Source organism: Lutra lutra, chromosome 8 (assembly GCF_902655055.1).
Source record: "Lutra lutra chromosome 8, mLutLut1.2, whole genome shotgun sequence".
NCBI lineage: Eukaryota > Metazoa > Chordata > Mammalia > Carnivora > Mustelidae > Lutra > Lutra lutra.
The window spans coordinates 12,901,213-12,915,104 of NC_062285.1; positions in this window are offsets into that span (position 1 = coordinate 12,901,213).

The window sequence follows — 13,892 nt, forward strand, 5'->3', positions numbered from 1 at the left end:
GCCTCTGGTGATTGATGGGAGAGAGGGAGACAAGGGAGGGAAGGAGAAAGTGCTGTGAACCAGATGATAGGCAGTCAGCCTTGAGCCTGGGGTTCCCACAAGTTTGGTCCATGACCTTGAACAAGTCTCAGTGTGTTTGTTGTCTCACCTGTCAAATGAGGATCCCAGGACCGTACCAGTGCCTTCCATCCAGATGTGTGGGGTCATGGAAGAGCAAAGCGGGATAAAGGAGACTTAAGATGCGTTGTTGCGGGGACCTATGGCCATTCTGCTCCAACAGCCGATGTGACAGACTGGCAGGTCATGAAGAGGGTGGCCTCTTAGCCCGACTTCCCAGGAGTGCCTCTCTCCCTGGGGGGCCACAGTGAATGTCACTATTAGCAATCACAACCATCTAGGGGGAATTTCCCTGCAGGGTGAGAGTCATTTCCCATGTGGATTCTCACCGGACCCCCAAGTCAAGGCCTCCGGCCAGATCACACAAACAACCTCCACTATTCTCATGCACTAGGGGGACTGAGCATTTCTGGGGGTGAGGACTGTCCACCCAGACACCTGGAGGGCAATTAGTCCTGTCCCTTGCACACCACAAGTGAGCTGGAATGTGAAGCCCATCCCCCCCGGCTCTTCAGGTCTGGGCTCAGGTCAGCCTGCAGGCCCAGCTAGGGGACGAAGGGACATACCCCAAGTTCTGTGGAGTGGGGTGCTGGCTTTTGGCCAAGATCGGGGCCTGGGTCTCCTGACGTCCAGGTTCCTGTTCCTTCCGGCCAAAGAGCTTGTAGCCCCAGAACCTCTCTGGTGAGGTATGAAGTCCCCTTGGCCTTGGTTTCACCACCAGGGAGCCAGGATTAACATTACATTGGTAATGGGAGGAAGAGCAATGTTCCACCAGGCAAGAGGGCAATTTTCTACTCCTTGGCATCTAGAAGAGGCCTCCAGTGATGGCTGGCAGCCTTTGAAAATCCTTCCCAGCTGCTGGCACGAGAATTTGCCCAGACTGTGTGGAAGTCATTTGATCCTGGGGGCTGTGGAGCAGTTGTGAGAGCCATCCCAACGGTCCTGCGAGCACCAGATCTGTTTCTAGCTTATAAATCAGGTCACGGCGACCCTCCATATGGTCCCGTCGTGGTGGGAGCTGCCACCACCCTCTCAGGGGGCCCCGGGGGTCTGGCATCAGCCCCAGCCTTCTCCCTTCAGAGATGCAGGACAACCACTCTTGGTTTCGTGGGGCCTGCTGTCTGAGGCTGTGTCTTTGCCCATCCAAAGCTGAGCCCAGTGTCAGGAGGCCGCTGCTGGCAGGCAGCCCTCCATACTGCCGTCCACAGCTGGGTCCTGCCCCTGGAGGGTCCTCTGCAGTTGCGCAGGCAAGATTTCTTTGGTTCACTCTGCCTGGGCCCCCGACTTCTCATCAGGGAGCAGCCACTCCTGTCCCTCTTTGTTCAATCCCTTACTGCGGTGGCCTCCGGGCCCAGCCCAGCCCCATCCAGCTGTGTCCAGGCCGGCCCAAGGGCCTGGGAATGTAGATGGTCTGCATGCCAGGATTGCCCCGACGGGGTCCCCGTCACCATTCAGGGGCACAGAGATTGCAGAGTGACCCTGCTCAACTGGTTGAGGCACATTGTTACATAAAACAGTGACATAGGGTGATTTTGAGCATGAAGATAAAAGAAAACATTCTACAAGTATGGTTCAAAATTCTGGCACCATTGATTCATTGCCCTGATGAGTCTCCTTGGCCCTGAAAGTTGTTTTGCCCTCATTTGGGCAAACAACTCTAACTCTAAGTAGGATAAACGTCACTTTCCATTCATTCTATCTCCTTGGTGTCAGCTTATGCACCAGCGAGGCACAATGTCTCTTTTATAATTTTCTCCAGTGGCCCAATGCTGCCAGCAGGAAAAATTACAGCCTCCCCCGTCACTAAATCCAAGAGTCTGGTCCAATGACCTTTGCTTGGAGACTACATTTCTCACCACGGCACCAAAAAATCCAGCAAAGGGCTTTGATCCTGAAAAGCATTAAAAGAAAACAACACTCAAAACAAACAAACAAGTCAGCCCAGCCCAGCCTGGGCAAAGGGAGTTTCTTTTCATGTGGTTTCCTTTGCGCCTACATGCTGTGACAGGTTCAGGATGTCTCTGACTGTAGAACACTGAGATTTGATGTTTGAAGAGAGTTAAAGCCGACCGCCCAGCACAGAGCAGTATTCAGAATCCATCGCCGGGCCCTAGCCCTGGCCTGGCAGCCGGCCTCTCCTCGCCAGCCGCTGGGCCAGACCCTCCCATCTCTTGGAGCTCATTGTTGCCCCATGGTTCCTACAGCACATTCAAGGGTCCTAGAGCAGAGCGCGTGGGTGAGGTGCGAGCCAGTGGGACGGAGCCCCGTGAGGGTCCCCCATGTCCCCTGCTGGTTCCCCAGCCACAGTGGTCTCATGTGTCCCGCCTGATGTTTTTGGCTCCAGATCCCTTTCATTCAGGGACCATTCTCTGCTGGGACTGGGGCTGGGTTGATCGGGAATGCCGGGGGGAGAGGGGGCCCTGAGTGATGAGAAGTCACAGTTCTAGCAAATTTCACAATCCCTGAGTTGAAGGAACCTTTGAACTCATGTCTGAGTTCCATGACAAGCGAGTGTGGTGGGATACAAGGGTAAAAATTTCATGAAAACATGGAATGTAGCGACACTGCCTAGATTCATATATTAGAGCATGACGTCTGACCCAAAGAGAAGAGAGGCATTTGTCCCTCCTTGTTAACCTGGAGGCGCCTCAGGCCTGGCATGTGCCAGGTGCAAAACATCCCATTGGGTGAATGCCCACCTTGAGACAACAGAGGACCAGGCACACTTTCATTCACAAACACAAACCTCCTAGAGACTCTCGAATATTTGAGGGGCCTCTTTGGGGGATGAAGTTCTCCTACTTGAGCAGGTGAAGACATTAGTCAATTAGTCAATGAGATGTGGGTCATTACTGTTGGCATTTCTCCCCCTGAATCCATAGACCCTTTGGACCTGAGGAAGTGCCAGTTATAAAAATTACATTCCACACTGATGGGCCTGCCAGTTGTGAGACACCATAATTCAAATTACACTTAGGCCCACAGTACAGACTTAGTGTAAAGGGACATTAAAATGGGACTCTACTACGGAAGCCACGAAGCCCTTGACAATGGAATCGATGCCAAGCATCCCTACATCCTACGGGACCACACAACTGCAATAGGAAAAAAATAAACACCAGCCTATGAATGACAAGGAGTCGAAGAGCTGAGGAAGGAAGCTCTTTGCAGAGAAGAGTGTTCATGTGCTAGTGCGTATCTTCCAACTGGGGGAAATGAAGGAGTTCTAGCCTCTCAAATCAAGGCAAGTGATAGAGGGGGTTCAGGAGACTCCTTGACATTGGACTCATGTCCTCTGGAATTTGATGGACAAACTCTGGAGTTAGAGTCTATCAAATAAACCAAGAAAAATGTTTCACTGGGATGTAGGGTTTTAACTTCATCAACAATATGACAAAGACACCTGTATTTTTCCCATGGGTCCATTGGATCCATGGCAAGGAGACGGCTTGGAGGCATGGAAAAGGAATCTGCTCTGGGAGAGAATTCTGTTGGAGGAGAGGAGTTGAAATCCAGGAAGTCCAGCAGTTGGCTGGAACCAAGGAACCAGAGGTAGAGGCTCCCAGCCAGAAAAAGGGGAGACGCCACGTATCTCCTCCTCAGGGGCCCCCATGCCAGAGGATGACTGTGTATGAGACTGTCCTAGACCTAATCCTCTTTTGACCCAGCCATGGAAATGGTCAGATCCTGGGGCTGAGAGATGGAGAAGAAATGGAAGACCAACAGCAGAGACTAAAAGAAAGCCAACTACGCCAACCCCCTACACTGCAGGCTTTGCAAGGGGGAACACTTTACTTTAAAATGAAGTTTGGAGCTTTGCTGATTATACAAGTCAGAATATTTTAATTGCTGAAATGAGATTGCTTGTGGGACTAAAAGGGCTTGGGGAAGCTATGAGATCTGCTTAAGATTTCTTCTAGGACAGTGAAGAACTAGCTCTCAGGATGACGTTGACAAAGAAAGGTGAGAAAGAATGCTTTTTTAAATTCTTCCTATACATAGTAAATTCAGCTCATTCAATAAAGTACTTACACCATGGGAAGAAATACCCTTATTAAACCCTCACAGTGATCATCCTGACCAAGGAAGGAAAAGGAGTGGACTGTATTCATCTGTTAGGATGGCCAAAACCAGGTACCACAGGCAGGGCAGTTTAAACAACATAAATTTATTTCCTTATGGTTCTGGAGGCTGCAAGTCCCAGATGAAGGTTTCATTGATTTCTCCTGAGGCTTCTCTCCTTGGCTAATAGATGGCCATCTTCTCCCCATGTCTTCACCTGGTCTTCTGTGTGTTTGTGTTTGTGTGTGTGTTTATGTGTGTGTATGTGTCTGTGTCTAAATGTCTTTCTCTTCTTGTAAGAACTCCAGTCGAATTAGATTGGGACCCATCCTAATGACCTTACTTTAATTAGATTTATCTCTTTAAAGACCCTCTATCCAAACATAGTTACTATTTCCATCATTAGTCCCATTAAAATTGTGGATGATTTTCATATCCCTCCAATCGCAGTTTTTCAAAAAGTCAAGCACACAACTCTCATAAAAATGCAGAATTAACCCATGTTAAAAAGTGTTTATTCATTAATGGAATCAATAAGATGAAAAAACTGATTTCAAGAGCACTTTAAAGGTCTATTAATTTATATATAGTCTGACAAAATGTTGAAGAAGTTAGAATAGGATTGTGAGGTTAGATACAAAACTGGTTTATGTCCTACAGGGCCATAAAAACTATGATCTTTGGGGTTATCTCTTTCTTGCACAAAGATCTACAAGTTAACATGTAACTTTACAGTGTCTGGGTTCTAATCAAATAATAAATAGCAAAGTCAAACACAGAAACATTCTCCTAGATATTGAAATGATTTGAAGATAGGCCAGTAAAACAAGCTCCAGTATGACACTGAAGAGACACGTCACCCTCATTTACCTTATTTCCAAGTTTTTGATAATGTGTCCTGCCATGGGTGGTTTCTTCCAACACTGGGGCCTCTCTGAAGTTCCAGGTCTTCATGTTCTCTAATGACCTTATTCTCCATTTTATCCCTGCTCTACCTCTTCTCCCAACTGTTCTTGTCTTCTGATCATGTCCTACCCATCACTACAAATCCTTCATCATCTCAGTACTGAACATCCCACTCTCCAATTCTTTTTCAGCTCCAATAGGATCTATAATCCATTGGTCCCATCACTTTGGCCTGCCTCTTATCATCCTCTTCTCTTCACAGGCTCTTTCACCCAGTTCAAATTCCATCATCAATCATTTCCTTTGAAAGAACATCAAATTCTTTGCTGGTTTTCCCCACTCCCTTGGCTAAACCACAACCATAATTAAATGCAGCTCTTCTCCTGCATTGTGCCTGTCCCTATGCAGCTAAATGGTGAAAAACACCATCAAATTGGCTTCTTTCACTTGAAATCCATGATCACTACACTTCATGATCACCAACTTCCCAGATTTCAGATAGGTAAGTACAAGACTCTTCTATTCAACTGGTTTGGGGAACCAAAGTATGATCCTTGTGGCTCCTTTCTTTCTTTCTTTTTTTTTTTTTTTGAAGCAAGAAATTGGCTTCCAAATTATTCCATGCAATTCTAGAATCATCTTTCTTTCAAAAACTCTATTCAGTGCTCATAAACTCAGTACATGGATATTTAAATTCCACAAGGAAAATTTGATTCAAATTGGCTATGTCTGTTTATGAAACATGTCCATCTAGGAGTGGGTTTCTCTGCCTTCTGAGTTTGTTTTGGGGTATGGATATGGGATTCTGGCTGGGTCCTCTACAGCAAGCCTATTTTCCAGTGCCATTTTTATTGGCAAAAACTTTATTATGCCAATCTAAATGGACTGATGAAATTATTTTGAAAATAATCTTTAAAGGTAATCAATAATAGAGGTCTGACTTTGTGGAGATCAGTTTCCTCACTCCCTATCTAGCAATCCAGACTGTCAATCATGACTTGAAAACAGTCAGTGCTTTTTGTACTAGTAAGAAGAGGAGAATGAGTAGCAGAAAAGCAATGAAAAGTTTGACTTCAAGCAGGAGAAGCCAAACATCTTTTCACTCAAATATCAGAATAAGGGGCATGGATCCCATGGAAAACTGAAAGAGTGCCTGTATGAGTGTAATGCCATCCCTAAGGAGACCAGCCACCTGGCATGTCCCAGGTTGAGCTATAAACTACTTCGAGGTCTATTTGATGTGTTAGAGGACATCTTCTGGAGCACTTGTAGATGTGGTTGGAGCTGGGTCTCCAACAACTCAAACCACCAATCGGCTCAGGGAAAGGACAACTCAGAGTGGTTGTGTGAGATTTTTTTTTAGCCCAAAGAAGCTTCTGGTTGACTGCATTTTTCAATTTTCAGCAGACCATATCACAGCAGTAGTTTCTTGTGAGACGTTGCAGCAGTAATATTCTGATTCAGGAAGACGGTCCTTTGGTTGTGCCCTGTTGAACCCACTGCCAAGCTGTTTGATGAATTATCCAAGTTTTCTTTAACTACACAATCTAGCAGGCACTGGGGACCAGGACTGGGAGCATGAAGAAACTGAAGGAGCTCCAGAGGGGCAAGAAGTAGGCAACAGAACAATCTCATGACCCAAACAGTCTGGTTGGGAGGTCACCACTACCTATGAAAAATGGCCTCCCAGGATTCTCTTTTTTCCTTCTGTCATTCTCAAAGTATAAAGTAATGAGGGACTCCATTGTTAGACCCTGAAGCATGCTGGAATGGGAGGAGGGATCCCCAAGAAAATCAGAGTGTTGTTAGGAAAGGAAGCGGATGCTGCCAGCTGGATATAATGCTTTCTGTTACAGCATGCTGTGGGTCCAAAGCCTTGAGGGTGCGAACCATTTATGTTATTGAGCTAGAACTAGAAGCTTATGTATAGCAATTTCCATATAATGCCCTACAGATGAATAATGAATGCACTTTAAATACTTAACTGTGTTAGTAACCTATTGCTGGAGAACAAAAATAACACCAAACCTTAATGGCTAGAAGCAACAGACATTTATGACTTCACAGTTTCTGTGAGTCGGCCATCCAAGCATGGCTTAATGGGGTCTTCTTCTGCCTCTGGGTCTCTCACCTGACTGTAGTCAAGTATCAGTCAGAACCGGGGTCTCCTGTGCAGTCTCGACTAAGAAAGGTTCTGCTTCCAAAATCACTTACCTGGCTGTTGGTAGGGTTTGGTTCCTGGAGGGTTGAAGGAACTGAGACCTTTGGTCCTTGCTGGCTATTGGCTGGAGGCTGTCTTCAGCTCTTTGCCATGTGAGCCCCTCCAACATGTCAACTTGCTTCATCAAAGCCAACAAGAGAGTCTTCTAGGAAAAGGAAAATCAGTTTTTTGTAACCTCATCACCAAAGTTCTAGCCCAACAAAGGTGCTCTATTCAATGGTTAGAAGAAGTTACTCAGGAGATGAGATTATCAAGGGTGTGAAGATCAGGAATCATTTGGAGCCATCTTAGAGACCTCCTACCACAGAAACATGATGATTGTGTTATATTAAGTTTTGCTAAGTGGATCAACTTCTCTCAATAATTTGATTAATTCTTCTGCCTTCATGCAGAGCATAGGTACAAATCCCAACCCAGCAACAGGAGTTAGAGATAATTGGCAGCAGCAGAAGCAGGTGGATCCAAGAATGGCATGGTGAAGTTTGACCAGAAAACTGGCTCCACTCAGGGTCTCAGCCTCTGCTGGCCTCTAGAACCACCAAGAAGTTCAGCCCATACAGCCACTGAAGCCATGTGATCCCAGGGTTCTGCTTGGAACAAAGAGGCCAGCTATGTCCTTTGAGCCTCACATTTCTGTCCTGCTTGCTCAAGGAGAGTATTAGCTCCTTCAGTCATGTCATTCAGTTGTACTTTTATATCTGAACTATTCTGTTCTTCCTCTCCTATGCCCCAACCTTCCTGTCACCCCCTTTATCTCTCTTCTTCGTAAACCTAAGTCTCACGGTAGATGAACTATTATCCTTAGCCCCTTCCCAGCTGCATGTTGTGTCTGCAATGCTCTTCTCCTCCCAGAGAAACTTACCCTGCTCCTCTCAGCTCCAGGGCAGCTTCTTAGGACTTGTCCGGCCAGAGTAGGTTTTCATGGTTTAGATCTATAACCACACTGCACATTAGAGTTTTTCCTCATACTATTTGTCACAACTCTAATTAAATAGCTGCTTGGGTCATTTCTTAACTTCATGAATACATTTCTTAGACTACAAATCCTCAAGAGCAAGAATTATGTTTCTTTTTGATCACTACATCACCATCCAGTGCAGTGGTTTCAGTACAGGTGGGTGGAACAATGTCTCTTTTCTCAAATGTTTGAAAGTGTTCCACTCCTCTTATATTCCAGAAAACTTGGTTGGCTCTATTTTAAGGACCCACTTGCCCAGCAAACTACTTGCAGAAAGGTTGCCATTCTTCTGAGAGCCCAGAGGCTAGTAAGTCTTTTTTTGCCCCCCTGGATCTGCCCCCAAACCATCACTCGTCTGCCCATTTGGATTTAGCCAATGGTAAAAATCACCATTCTTTTGAAACTCTTGTCATCCACCCACACCACTGTCCGTAATCCCTCACAGCTGTAATCTTTGGACTTCTTAGTCATTTTCTCATATTCATCAAACTCTTTAACACCTCACACGCATTGTCTTCTCTCATGCATTAAACGCCTTAGTGATTTACCCAGCAGATTTGGGGATGTTGGGAGTACCTAACAAAGATCAAGTCAGATCACAGATCTTTGTCCTACACCACTTCCACAACTGCTACCTTGCCTCTAATTCAGCCAGCACCACCCATAGCCACAATGGACCTTCTTATTGCTTGGGACTACCTGCCATTGACACCTTGAACTCCAGTCTTCCTCTAGTCATCTGATCAACCCCCTTGTACTTCTGCTTTCCTCATTTTCTGACCTTCACCACTCTTTCTTTTTTTGATCCTATCAAGATATCCAATCTCTGGCACCATACTTCCTACAGAAATTCATTTTGTTTTTTTAATCCATCACATCCATTGTCCCTCACTTAGTGGGGGCTCTGCAGTTGGACAGCAGCAGTTTGAGTCTAGATAACACTACTTACAGCTGTTTAACTTGAAATAAGTTTTTTAACCTATATGAGTTACTGTTTTTTCATCTAAAGATGGGGACAACAATATTACCTGTTTCATAGATTTGTTGAGGATTAAAGGAATCCATAAAGAATGCAAGAGCTTGGTAGAATGACCAACAAATAATAAGTGTGAAATAAAGTGTGTTGCTCTGATCGTGATGGTGGTGATAGTTTCTCAGCAATATCTTCTACCCTTTTTTTCCCTCATACCTAATGCACCAATCTATGCTCTATATCCCACAACCCTCCACTTTTCAAGGCTTTGCTCTAACAAATATTTCTTCTTTCTATTACTTCTTCCTTCTATTGCCTTTACATATATAACATGGTCCAATCTTTTTTTTAATCAATTAATTAACATATAGTATATTATTAGTTTGAGAGGTAGAGTTTAGTGATTCGTCAGTTGAATATAACACCCAGCACTCGTTATATCAAGTGCCCTCCTTAATGCCCTTCACCCATTTACCCTATCCCCCCTACTCACCTTACCTCCAGCAACCCTCAGTTTGTTTTCTAGAGTTAAGAGTCTCATATGGTTTGTCTCCCTCTCTGATTTCATCTTATTTTATTTTTCCTTCCCTTCCCTTATGTTCATCTGTTTTATTTCTTAAATTCCACATATAAGTGAAATCATATTTGTCTTTTTTCTGACTGACTTATTTCACTAAACATAATACCCTCTAGTTCTATCTACGTTGTTGCAAATGGCAAGATTTCATTCTTTTTGATGGCTGAGTAGTATTCCATATATATATGATTCCATATATATTTATCATATATGTATATATATGTATATATATCACATCTTTATCCATTCAACTGTTGATGGACATCTGGGCTCTTTCCATAGTTTGACTATTGTGGACATTGCTGCCCCTCAAATCACATTGTTTGTATCCTTTGGATAAGTACCCAGTAGTGCAATTGCTGGGTTGTAGAGTAGCTCTATATTTAACTTTTTGAGGAAACTCCATGCTATTTTCTAGAGTGGCTGAACCAGTTTGCATTCCTTCCAACAGGTACGAGGATTCCCCTTTCTCCAAATCCTCTTCAACACCTGTTGTTTCCTGACTTGTTAATTTCAGCCATTCTGACAGGTGTCTTGAAGTGGTATCTCATTGTGGTTTTGATCTGTATTCCCTGATGCTGAGCACTGTTGAGCTTTTTTTCATGTGTCTGTTGGCCATTTGTACATGTTCCAATCTTCCCTTTGTTAAACAAATAAGAAGAAAACTTTCTTAATTCTATGTCTTCTTTATCTTTCTTCTTTATTTCCAAACCAAAGTTCTTGAGAGATGGTGTCTCTGTCCTAATTATTCTATTGAAATTGCTCTTATTGAAATTACCACCTTCTTCCCAGCTTTCCAGGATGTGCAGCCTCTTGTAAGCTGTAAAATAGTTCCAGTTACCATCATCTCCCAGGGGAATGGACACTTTTCCTCTTTACATCCACCACACTTGGATTATTCTTCCCTAGATAGAGAAGATCTGCTCCGAAGTGATGGTGGCTTTCTCAATGGAGTGACCTAGAAATGGCTGATATCTTAAAGAAGATACACACACAATCTTCACTTAGTCGTCTAATCCCCACTGCATTTTTATCACTTCTTCCTTTTTCTGGCTGCCTTTTAAATCACTTCTTCTACCTGCCAGTACATCTCTTTGATATTTACTTTAACTCAACTTTCTCTCTCTCCCTCTCTCTCTGTGTGTGTGTTTTAGGAGGTGGGAAGGAAGGCAAGGACAGAAATCCAGGCTGCTACAGTCAGGCTCTCTCCATCACTCATAAAGATGATAGCCATCCCCTCTTATTGAAATCTTACTCAGCACTCCCTGAAATCTTTCCCAGACACCGTGGCCTGCCCTTATCTTGCTTTACAATCACGGCATGGGAAGGAGGCCCCCAAGTCAGAAGCTGATTGTTGTGTGTCAAATTTATCATTTTGGGCTGAGATAGACAGTGAGCCCTTTGAGAAGGACCATGTTCTTTGCTTTTCACCCTTCCAACCTTAGCACTCTGTGCGAACATAGTAGGAATTTAATGAAAATTTGTTGATAGATTAATTGCATCTGTTGCCTTGTCCTGTTGTAAAAGCAGAAGCTTGTCTCTTTGAGTCCTGACTGTCTTGCTTTAGAATTCTCTCCAGCTAGAGAGAGAGAGAGAGAGAGAGAGAGAGGAAGCCAGAAGCCTGAGCCCTTGGGAAGCCCCACAGATCTCCCCTTTGCCATGGTCAAGGACAGAGGATAGAAGCTTGCTTGTTCTCTGCTCCAGAGCTGTGCTCTCTAGCCTTCACACCGTCTCTGGCTCATCCCTCTTGCAGTCCCTGCTTCTGTTCAGCCTCAGGTGCAAATACTCTCCCCAACTTTCCCTGTCCTAACCTTCTAGAGGGTAAGGAGGGGGGCAGGGGCTCCCCTCACCTGGCATAAAGGAAAGACCTTGGGCTGGGAAACAGGAGACCCTGTTTCTGGTCCTGGGCCAGATACCAGGTTCAGACACTTGGTGCTATCTCCCAGTAAATAAGAATCAGGATCTGCTCTGAGGATGTGGGAACTGGGTCAACCTAAATCTCCTCATCTCTACTGGCCATAAATCACCCGAAATTCTTACAGGTCATTCAAATCCCCTGCCTCACTCCTAGAGGTTTGGGTTCAGGGGCCTGGGGTGTAGCCAGCAGACAATAAGCGCATCTGATCAGGAAAGTTTGGGGAACACTGGTTTGTATGACTTTCAAGTCTTTTCTAGCCCCGATGGCTCTTGCCCAAGTGCCTTAAAGTGGGGCTTCTGAATGGTGGCCATTGTGGACTACTTTGTGATTTTTGCCATATTTGTATACTCCCTGGACTTGCTAGCTTCAAGTTTTCCTTTAAACTATCATGCATTTTTAAAAAAACTTCTTTAGCCCATTATCTGTAAAATCACTGTTTTGAGGTGCATTTTCCCCCTCATATACCTTAATATGAATATATAATTCAAATAGAAAATGTTGACCCTTGCACCAACAAAAATTTCAAACACCACCCCCCATACTGTGTATCACTTGAGAATGTCACCACACAGTCAGAAGGTGCCCTCTGGGTAGGGGGGCCTAGCTGTAAGACCATGATGGGGCCGAGTGTCTCCTAGGATCTGGGGGAGTTGTGAGACAAGGATGGGGCAGGAGACTTTCCCAGAAGCTGGCCAGGTTCTCTCTCTTGACTTGGCTTGTGATTACGAAGGAGTTGCTTTATAGTTAGTATTTAAACAATACATTATGTTTTATACATTCTTCTTTATTCAGCCCAGTTAAAAAAAAAATAACAAGGATTTAAACAGTTAAAACACTTGAAAGGTTCTAAGAGCTCCTGATTTAGTTAGCATCCCATCGCCTAAGTGGACATTGAAACCCTTTTCACTCTGCATTCAGAATGCTGCAGCCCAATACCCCAGGCTAGGGTAGGAGCCGCTGGGGAGGGGTGAGGTCTGGGCTGTTTCCAGAAGCTTTGTGTCCTATGCGCCTGACCCTTATCTCTGGAATTAAATTGCTGAGCCTGGATGAGACTGACACAAAAGCTCTGTTTAATCACAACCCCCAGCCGAGTTCTTAGTGGTGTTACTTTGGGAAAAGAGGAACGCATTGTACACCAGTGTTCCCGGTATTGTCACATCCCTGTCTCCTTCCCACTTCTCTCTCTCTCTCTCTCTCTCTCTCTCTCTCTCACACACACACACACACACACACTGGCCTGTCTTTAAAAGGAATCCAGTTAAGGTGAGCATGATACCTTAAAAGCAAAGCCTTATCTGTGGTCTCCATCAGGCTCCCTTGAAAGAGCAATGCTGTCCTGCTAGCAGTTCTCTAGGAATCTGTTTTCTTTGGGGCAGCTGCTGAACCTAATGAATCAAGCCAATAAACTATTTTGACAGCATCTGCTTTTTTTTTTTTTTTTTTTTGGTTCTTCCCTCTCTCCAATCCTAGCCCCAGTCTGAAAGACTCAGATACCATCCCCGCCCGCCCCCTGAAGGCAGACGGCCTCTGTAACCCATTAATGGAGCCATTCTTCAGCAGATCAGAAGGCCTTGGCAGGAATCCAGAGCCAGGGGAGGAATCAGGTTCTGCTTTCCAATCAACACATTGATGAAGGCCTCCACCGGACTGGGGCACGGGGAGGCGGTGGGGGGGTTCCGGAGGGGGGAGAGGGCGGGGCACGGGGTGAGTGGCAGATACATCCTTCTACTTCATCACCCACCTCTGGCAGTCACCCATTTCTTCTCTTGAGATGTGTTTCGCCTCGTCTTTAGTGTTTTAGTCTTTTGGAGTTTTCCATCCAAAGCTCAATTCCCAGAGACAGGTAGTAACACCTCAACTTAACACCTCGCAGGCTGAGTCAGTAGCTGGCTAAGAGTTTGGGAGGGAGGGTCCTGGATTACCTGGAGGGCGGAGCCCATGAAAGGAGAGCTGGTTCAGGATCACACCCGCCTCTCCAGGTCTCACGCTCCGCTGACCTGAGTTGTCAAGCCCAGTTCAGCAGCGCCGCCACGAATGGGTTGTCTGTGTGAAGATGGCCTCAGTTTTCTGGGAAAGGAGAAGTTGTTAACTCCCCAAGCTTCCATCCCGATTTTTTAAACGTGGAGAAAAGTGTAAAGATTTGGTCATTAATACAACAGG